A 9555-nucleotide genomic window follows, 5' to 3' on the forward strand; every position below is an offset into this window, starting at 1 on the left:
GGGGCAATACCAGCTAGGGCGTAGAGGCACGGGACTGGCGTTGTCTTTATGCATCCCGTGATAATGCGGCAGGTGTCGTTGAGAGCTGTGTCATCCAGTTTGGTGTGGTGGGAGCGTCTCCAGCTTGAGCACACATATTCAGCTGTGGAGAAGCACAGGGCTAGGGCTGTTGCACGGATGGTTGGTGGATCAGCGCCCCACTTTGAGTTTACCAGTTTGCGCAGGATGTTGTTGCGAGTGTTGACCTTGGCTTTGGTGTTCTGGAGGTGCGTTTTGAAAGGGAGTGTCCTGTCGAGTGTGACTCCGAGGTACACGGGGTGGAAGTGGTTGGAGAGTTTGTGGCCATCCCATGAGATGCTCAGTTGTTTTCCTGCATCTCGATTTTTAAGATGGAAGCTGCATAGTTGGGTTTTTGATGGGTTGGGTTTCAGGTGGTTGTTATTGTAGTAGGTTGTCATCTCTTGGAGGGCGCTTTCCAGGACAGACTCGATCTTCTGGAAGTTCTCCTGTTGGGTGGTGATGCAGAGGTCATCAGCATAGATGAAGCGGCGGCATTGTGGGGGAAGTGGTTGGTCGTTGGTGTAGATGTTGAAGAGGAGGGGGGCCAGTATGCTGCCTTGTGGTAGGCCATTCTTTTGGGTTTTCCATTTGCTCTTCTTGTCGTTTAGTTGAACGAAGAAGCACCTGTTGTTGAGAAGGCTTTTGATGACTTGGCACAGGTCGAGGTCACCAGTCATGTCAAAATGTTTCCTGATCATAGTGCGGTGCTGGACAGTGTCGTAGGCAGCGGTGAGATCTATGAAAGCTGCTCCAGTGATGAGTTTAGCACTCAAAACCGTCCTCAATGTGTTGGGTGAGGTTCAGTAGCTGCCCGGCACAGGAGCGGCCATGGCGGAAGCCAGCTTGATCTTTAGTAAGCTTGGAGTCTATAAGTGGCATAAGGCGTTGGAGTAGTAGCCTCTCGTAGAGCTTGTAGGTGATGCAGAGGAGGGAAATGGGTCTGTAGCTGTTTGGGGATGATGGGTCCTTTCCAGGTTTGGGAATTGTGACAGTCTTGGCCTTTCTCCATACAGGTGGGGTTGTTTTCTGTGCCATGCATGAGTTCAGCATTGCTAGGAACCAGGTCTTTGCTTTAGGTCCAAGGTGCTGTATCATTTCCGTCAGTACATCATCGATTCCTGCTGCTTTCCCAGGTTTCAGCATGCAAATTGCAGCTTCGAGTTCTTCTAGGTCGAAGGGCTTGGTGAGGGCGCTGGCTGGTTGTAGGCGGTCTGTTACCGCTGTCCGGCGGTATTCTCCTGTGGGTCTGCGCCGATTTTGACTACGACCGTTTGCCACCAGCTGTGCTGCAACTGAGTTTGCTGTGACTGTTGTGAGCGTGGGCGGTGTGGTATGGTCTTCACCGAGGCGGCGGATTGTGGCCCATGCCTTCCTGCTGTTATTGGTCATGTTGGTGTTTTCTATCAACTCCTTCCAGACTTGCCTTCGGTCCTCCCCGACTGTGTTCAACAGGATATCTCCGAGTTCCATGGTGGTGGAGGAGAAAGGGACCTCGTGATATGCCCTGTGGTAGGCTTTCAGTAGATCGCTGGATGTTTCCGACAGCCCGGGGATGTACTCGGTCTGGCATCCTCTTGGTATATGTCGCCTGGCTGACCTTTTCAGCAGTTCTGTGAACATGGTATAGTTGTCGGGGTGTGATGGAATACTGGGGATGGAGTCTTCAATCTCCTGTTGGAATGACAGCCAGTCGGCCTTCCGCAGATTGAACCTTCTGCGGAAGGGGACGGTTGCTGCTTGAAGAGCTATGGTGATTGGCCAGTGTTGCGTATGGGGGATAGGGTCCAGGACCTCTTTCACAGCTCTGGATGATAGTTCGCTGCTCACACAAACAAGGTCTGGGTTATATCCTCGTTTCCATCTGGCACTGTGGAAAGATTTTGGCAGTTTGGCGACATGGATCAGGGTCAGGTGTTTCGACTCGAGCCAGGTTTCGACTTCATCTCCATCTTGATTGTTCACTTCATAGCTCCACAATGAGCTATGGGCATTGAAGTCCCCAATGCTAATGTGGTATTTCCTCTTGCAACTGTCTGGCAGTTCAGAGTGGAGGAACGGACTTTGGGGGGGTTTATACACTGATGTGACAGATATGTTTGGGGGGGCAACTGTAATAATATCAGATTATACCATTCAGTGTTTCCTTACTAAAGTCCATATAGACAACATCCACTGCTTTACCCTCGTCAATTTCCCTAGTAACCTCTTCAAAAAATTCAAGAAGATTAGTCAAACATGACCTTCCAGGCACAAATCCATGCTGACTGTTCCTAATAAGACCCTGTTTATCCAGATGCTTATATATATTATCTCTAAGTATCTTTTCCATTAATTTGCCCACCACTGAAGTCAAACTAACAGGCCTATAATTACTAGGTTTACCCTTAGAACCTTTTTAAACAATGGAACAACATGCGCAGTACGCCAATCCTCGGGGATTATTCCCGTTTCTAATGACATTTGAAATATTTCTCATAGCCCCTGCTATTTCTACATTAACTTCCGTCAATGTCTTAAGGAATATCCTGTCAGGACCTAGAGACTTATCCACTTTTATATTTTTCAAAAGTGTTAGTACTTCTTTTACTTTGAAACTCATAGTATCCATAGCTACTCTACTAGTTTCCCTTACCTCACATAATTCAATATCCTTCTCCTTGGTGAATACCGAAGAAAATAAATTGTTCAATATCTCCCCCATCTCTTTTGGCTCTGCAGATAGCTGTCCACTCTGTCTCTCCAATGGACCAACTTTATCCCTCGTTATCCTTTTGCTATTAATATAGCTGTAGATACCCTTTGGATTAAAGATGAATAAATCTAAAACTGCAAAATAAATGAACCCCATATGAAGTCTAAATACTGGCACCGCCCCCAATATAAATCAAGTAATATAATTCAGCCCCTTCGGAAATCAAACCAATTATATGAATGCAAATAAATCTGAGCCCCAACATCACTGAACCCCCTAAAATAGTAAGATTAAACGAGAATTTACCAGTTTGAAGTTTGATCTGTATTTTATGAGGAGTTACGATGAGGGATTTCGTGAAGAACCCCGCTTCCACGCATGCGTGTCATTCTTCAAAGCAGCGGTGTGAGGTCACAGGAACCTATAATGATCTAACATAGTAAGATTATCAAAGAGATACCAGTTTTTGATATGATCATAAGAGGGTGGGAGCGGAGGGCACGAAATCCCTCATCGTAACTCCTCATAAAATACAGATCAAACTTCAAACTGGTAAGTTCTCGTTTAATCTTACTATTTTACTTCGGAGTCACGTGAGTGACTTCGTGAAGATTTCAAAGCTCTGTGACCTCATGCCGTGGAACGAGTCCATGCTTCACAACTGCCTTGGGTATTGGGAGAGATCATCATTAGTAATTTTAAAACACAATTATACAAAGAGTTGTGTGGTATAACGAAAAAATATATAGAATTTTTTAAAATTTGAGAATCATAGCCCTGTAACCTTTCGGGCAAATTATTTTGTTGAACGTAAAATGTTTTCTGAATACAATGATGGCTCCAAAATTAACTGGTTTATTATAAAACCTGTGGAAAAACCATTTTTGGATGACCATCCTGCGATTCTGAGGATTTGGTCTGTGGGTACCTGTACAATTTTTGCTGCGGATGTTGCTGCAGCCCTGGTGGAATGAGAGTTAAAAACATTAGTGTCTATTCCTGCCATCTTTAGGACATATTTGAGCCACCTTGATATAGTTTGAGTCGTGACCCTTTCATGCGGTTTCTTGTAAGAGATAAACAACGACATTCTCTGACCTCGAATGCTCTTAGTATATTCTATGTATTGTTAGATGTGTCTTGCTATACACAGTCGTTTGTCATATGGGTATACCATAAATTCAAACACTTGACCCGATGAACCTGGTCTGTTTTCTTTTATTAAATCCTGTATGACAAACACCAGTTTCTCGGGTGAGATGATCAGGGAGTCCAGGCTCAGTTTGCTTAATGGCTGGACTCGTTGTGCGGTAAATAACACCATGAGCATAACCATCTTCCTGGTCCGTTGCTGAAGTGACAATGCTGTTATGAGCTACAAGCTCCTCAGCATGTTGAGAAACGACACCCACGTCCCTGATTTCGGAGTACCTGGTTTTCTTACCAGGGGTGCGTTCCCACCGCGTGCCGCTCCGTTCCTTGTGATAGGTAATTGGAGAGTGCACTTGTGGCACTATTGATGGCACTGTAGCTCCATCGATTATCATAATGGAGGCTTGTTAAAATTCCAATACGGCCAGAATGTTCTTGGCCTTTTGGTCGAGGTTGTTGTCCAAGCAGTATATGCCCCATTTTTTGATGTGTCCAAGGTACTGCTTCCGTGTTGACAGTCTTAGTGCAGATGAGATGAGATTCATCGTCCTGTCTGACAGCCCAATGCCGTGTAGTGGGTCTTTTAGACTCTACAAATCAATAAATCCATAGTCTTATGGCATGGATGACTGCCTCCAGTCACTGGATAAATTAATAATTTTTGGCTATGTTCATTAGGGAACATGGTTCTAACACCATCCCCTGTATGACCGAATACCATGATTTAGTAGGCCAGTCGGGTACTCTGAGAATTCCAGATGCCGAGTGTAGTTGAATTTTCCCTAGTACCCCATTGATGGGGCCGAACGGGGGAAATACATCACCCTATGGCTTTGTTTACATAACAATGCCAAGCTGGTTTTAGAATTTTAGTAAATAATATTGGGGCTGATGATTGCCCCTTTTGTAAGCTCTATATTGCCAAAGTTCCTCTTTTGAGTCAATGCCTGCCATATAGAAAAACCCAGCTGACACCAAGTCTTTATCAGTAATAAGAGTATCCATCTTAAAATGAATATCTTGAACGAATGTGTTTAGGGTTGAAAATCAATGATAATCCTGCAACCCCACTCTATTTTATTTTTAATAAATATGTTTGATACAAATTCTAATGTTCCATGAAAAGTATGCTCAATCACACCTTTTGTGTACAATTTTTGTAGCACCATGTGGGTTTTTAGATTGTTTGGTTTATGTAAGTACAAAATGCCATTCTGGTGTATGTTGTACTGTGGTTATTGGGATGAGTAAATCCTATCAGATAACCCTGAATACTGCTGAGATTATATGAATCTGTAGTGATTATATACCATACATAACTGTAGTGTTGCAACCTCCCCTCCCCCACCATCGTAGGTCCCTTTTTAACAGAAGAAACCACACCCACCTATCTCCATGGTTACCGGTGGTTGTGTTATTTCCTTGGTTTTTTGAAAAGGAGGTTCTGGTTTGATATCTCTTGTTCGGGGTTGTGTGGGAGGTTGAGGCTTCCGCATCTTCCCGGGTGGCCGCCCTGGCCATACCCTAAAAAAGGATCCTGCGGGTTATATTGATTTCTGGCACTGCCACTGGTATGAGCCACATTTTTTATGGCCTTGCCTGTGGCTGGTATCGTGCTCCAAAATAGGCCCTTGCGCTGGCCTTGATGAGCCCCAGTGTCTTGGCTTCGTCCACACATGGTTCTTTGTTTGCAAATGGTAGCATTTTTGGGGTCCCAGTGCTGGCTGAATGGCAGCCTTCCACATGTAGTTCAGCTCATATTGCATATTACTAAACAGAGCTAGTGCGTCTTGATGGTCTTTGGTTACCTACGTTTAGTCCAGGGTGCGGGTGTATGCTATGATGCCTTCCGTCAATCCCTTTAAGGTTCTCTGGATCTTGAGGTCCTGGTTCCTGATGTTTGTCCCCATATGCTGCCAAATGCATTGGTTTACACTGGGCACCTGTAATGCCTCACCGTTGCCAGGTGGCAGATGTCTGGCCAGTGTCTGTAAATTTTTCTTGTTGGCGTTTGTGGCCAGACATATAGTAATACTATTGCCATCCTGGATCCAAGTCTACCCCTGTTTGACTTGGTTAAAGTAATCAGCCACCATGTCCAGCAGAGTCCCTGCTGTGTTAGGATCATGGGATGCTGTATTACCAGGCTCTGGCCCATCAGGGTCCTGCCTACTCTTTTTTAGAGTTAGAGATCTCTAGGGTCCCGCACGGGGTACCCATGTGGGGCTTAACTGCTGCCCACTTGTCTTTTGTTCTGCGGACCCCTCTTGCAGGTCAGCCCAGAACTGACCCACAGTGCTCCCCTCTGATGGGGTAGAAGCATTGTGCAGCCCTCAAAGAGGTACTGCTGTGGGTTTATCACGTTGGAGCAAGGCTCCATACACCGCTTCTCCCTGCTCCAGCGCTCTCGGGCGCTGGTTGCCGGCGGTTATGCAAAGTCGGACCCTTCTGAGTCCACTACCTTGTTTGATTTGTGTCTAGCCTTACCGCTCGGCCGCATGGATCTGGCCCGTGCGGGGCCGACATCGGGCACAGCTGATCCCACTACGGTTGATCCAAGTGCCGCTGGCTGCTGCTGGCTGCCCGCTGTTCCACGGTCCTCCTTCTCCAGCTTTGTCCTTCCTTCCGTGGAGTGGATATGGCCGGTGTGGAGGACATCTGGCACAGCTGATTCCATCTATTCCATTTCTTTAACCCGGCTCCAACGCTCTCAGCGCTCCTGGCTGCTCCTTTATCTCAGACCCCTGGGACCGACCCCCGTACTGACGGTACTGGTCCCTTGCGGTCGTTGCAGCCGGTCAACTCCACTCTAATGCCCTCAATTCCGGGCACTCCTACTTATATGGTCCTTAGATAAGGGACATATAAGATATTAAAACTGATAATAACAGCTACTATAGTTGATCTTAGTCAAAAGGCCCAAGAAGCGATATCTGTAACTAAAAAACCCGCTGGGACCGACCCCGGTACTCACATTACTGGTCCCTCGCGGTCGGTTGCAGCCAGTCAACTGCACTGCAAAGTGCTTGGCCTCGGCGCTGGCCGTTAGTGCTGCTGCCGAGAAATGAATTTTCCCATCGTGCTGGAGCGAAGTTGGGCACAGGTGTTTTTCCTCTCCGGGAATCGATGTGCCGATGCTGCTCCTGCCGCTGCCGGCTGCCGCTGCTGCTCCTGCCGCTGCCCGCTGCCGCTGCTCCTGCCGCTGCCGGCTGCCGCTGCTGCTGCCGCTGCCGCTGCCGGCTGCCGTTACTGCTCTCCTGCCGGTTGCCTGCACTCCGCGGTTCTCCCGCCGGCTTTCTGCAGCTTACATGGACCCGGTCCATGTCTGCACCTAACGGGCAAGTGGAAGGAAACGCAGAGTCTCTTACCTGCTGTTCCCGACTTTTCATTCTCCCGCTGGTGAACGTCGTTCCCTGCGTGTCGGTTTCGAGCCGCTCGGACCGACCCCGGTGTTCACGGGCCTGGTCCTTCGTGGCAGATCCGCAGCCGGTAAAAATCCGGCTGTTCCTAGGGACCCCTTGGACCAACCCCGGTGCTTACCTTTTGAAGAAGGTTTTCGGCCCGAACGTCCCGAGTTCCTTAGCTCCATTAGTGCCGCTGCACTCGCTGAGCATTTCCAGCCCTGCTGTGTACCCCGGGTACTTACAGCGCTGGTCCGTGCTCTCTGTCCTGCTGCCTCCGCGCTGGCCGCTAGCGACTGCTCCCAAGCCAGTCTCGCTTGAGACTGGCATACGGGACCTCTTTGCTTTGCTTCCCGCCCGGCGGAGAAGTGAATTTTGCCGGTGCGGGAGCGAAGTCGGGCACAGGTTTTTCCCCTCCAGGGAAAGTCGTGCTGTTGCTGCTGCCGGCTGCTCGCACTCCACGGGTCTCCCCGCCAGCTTTCCGCAGCCTCCTAAATGGTAAGTAGAAAAAAGGAACGCAGAGTCTCTTACCTGCTGTTCCCGACTTTCAAATTCTCCCGCTTGGGGAACGTCGTTCCCCGCTGTGTGACTCGTTGCAATGCGTGTAGCGATATGACACGCATGCGTGGAAGCGGGGTTCTTCACGAAGTCACTCACGTGACTCCGAAGTAAAATCACCAATGTAATGGAGGCCTGCATTGTAACTGAACACACCATAAAACCGCTTATGTCACTGAGCCCTGACATAATGAACCCCAATATAAATACAATTAAGCTTTGCCATGACTAAAATACACACACACACACACACACACACATGTATACATATATATATACATGAACCACAACATTATTCAACCACAATTTGAAAACGTATCATGTTCACGCTCAACAGAAGTGAAACACAATTTTTTTTAAATGTTAATATAATTGAGCTGCCCATCAAAGCAGGTCGAGCATAAAGACCACCAATATAATTAAGATCTAACATAATTAAAACTAACAAAGACAACTAAGATGACTGAGACCAACATAAATTGAAATCCAGAACTCCAATATATAATAAAAATGCAAATATAACCGGGCTCTAGCATAACTGAACCCCAGTAAAACTGAACCTGAATATTATTGAACACCCATATAAAAAATGCAAATGTATGTGACTGTTTACAACATTGAGCCCCAATATAACAGCAATGAATATAACAAAACCCCCATCATAGAGCAGTACCACAGATAAACAGGCCCTTCAGCTCACAATGTCTGTACCAAGCATGATGCCGAGTTAAACTAATCTCCTCTGCCCACATGTGATCCATATCCCTCGTTGCCCGAATATCCATGTGCCGATCGAAGAACTTGTAATTGCCACTATCGTATCTGCCTCCAGCGCTTTCCAGGCACCTACCACTCTATCTCAAAAGTTGATTAGAGTAGATTATTTGAGGGGAAACTAACACCAGCCAAGTGGGATGTTTTTAAAAGTGTGCTGACAAAAGTTCAGGATATGCATATCCTCGTTAGAGTGATAAGCAAGGCACGCAAACGTAAGGAAGTTTGGCTGATGAGGAAAATTGAGATATTGGACAAGAATATGAAGGACACATGGGACAGGTGCAGGCAGCTTGGATCAAGTGCATCCCAGTAGGAGTTTTGTGAACTAAGGAGTAAACTGAAAAAGGAAATCAGAAGAGCAAAAAGGGGCCAGGAGATAGCTCTGGCAGAAAGCATTAAGACCAATCCCAAGAGATTTTATAAATATATAAGGGGGAAAAGGATATTTAGTGAGAGAGTGGGACCCCTCAGAAATCAAAGCGGTCACCTCTGTGTCGAGCCACAGGAGATGGGCAAGGTCCTCAATAGACTATTTCTCTTCTGTATTTACCTAGGAGAAAGACAAAACGGACAAACATGGGGCAGTCAATGGAAATGTCTTGAGAGCAGTCAAAGAGGTGTTTGGTTTCGTTTAGAGATCCAGCGTGGAAACAGGCCTTTCGGTCCACCGAGTCCGCACTGATCAGCGACCCCCATGAATAAACACAAGCCTACACACACTAGGGACAAGTTACACTTACACCAAGTATACAAACCCAAGCCAATTAACCTACAAACTTGTACATCTTTGGTGGGAGCTAACCAATGAGCTCGGAGAAAACCCACACGGTCACGAGGAGAACGCACAAACTACTTACAGATGGATCCTATAGTTGGGATGAGGGTACCTGTGCTTATGGCAATAAACTTACTGTG

General features: G+C 47.0%; 1 pseudogene; it reads right to left on the reverse strand.

Moving 5' to 3' along the window:
- Positions 1–6730: 6730 nt before the first annotated feature.
- Positions 6731–6835, reverse strand: LOC129712483 (U2 spliceosomal RNA; annotated as a pseudogene).
- Between the last annotated feature and the right edge of the window lie 2720 nt (positions 6836–9555).

Source organism: Leucoraja erinacea, chromosome 32, assembly GCF_028641065.1.
Source record: "Leucoraja erinacea ecotype New England chromosome 32, Leri_hhj_1, whole genome shotgun sequence".
Taxonomy (NCBI): Eukaryota; Metazoa; Chordata; class Chondrichthyes; order Rajiformes; family Rajidae; genus Leucoraja; species Leucoraja erinaceus.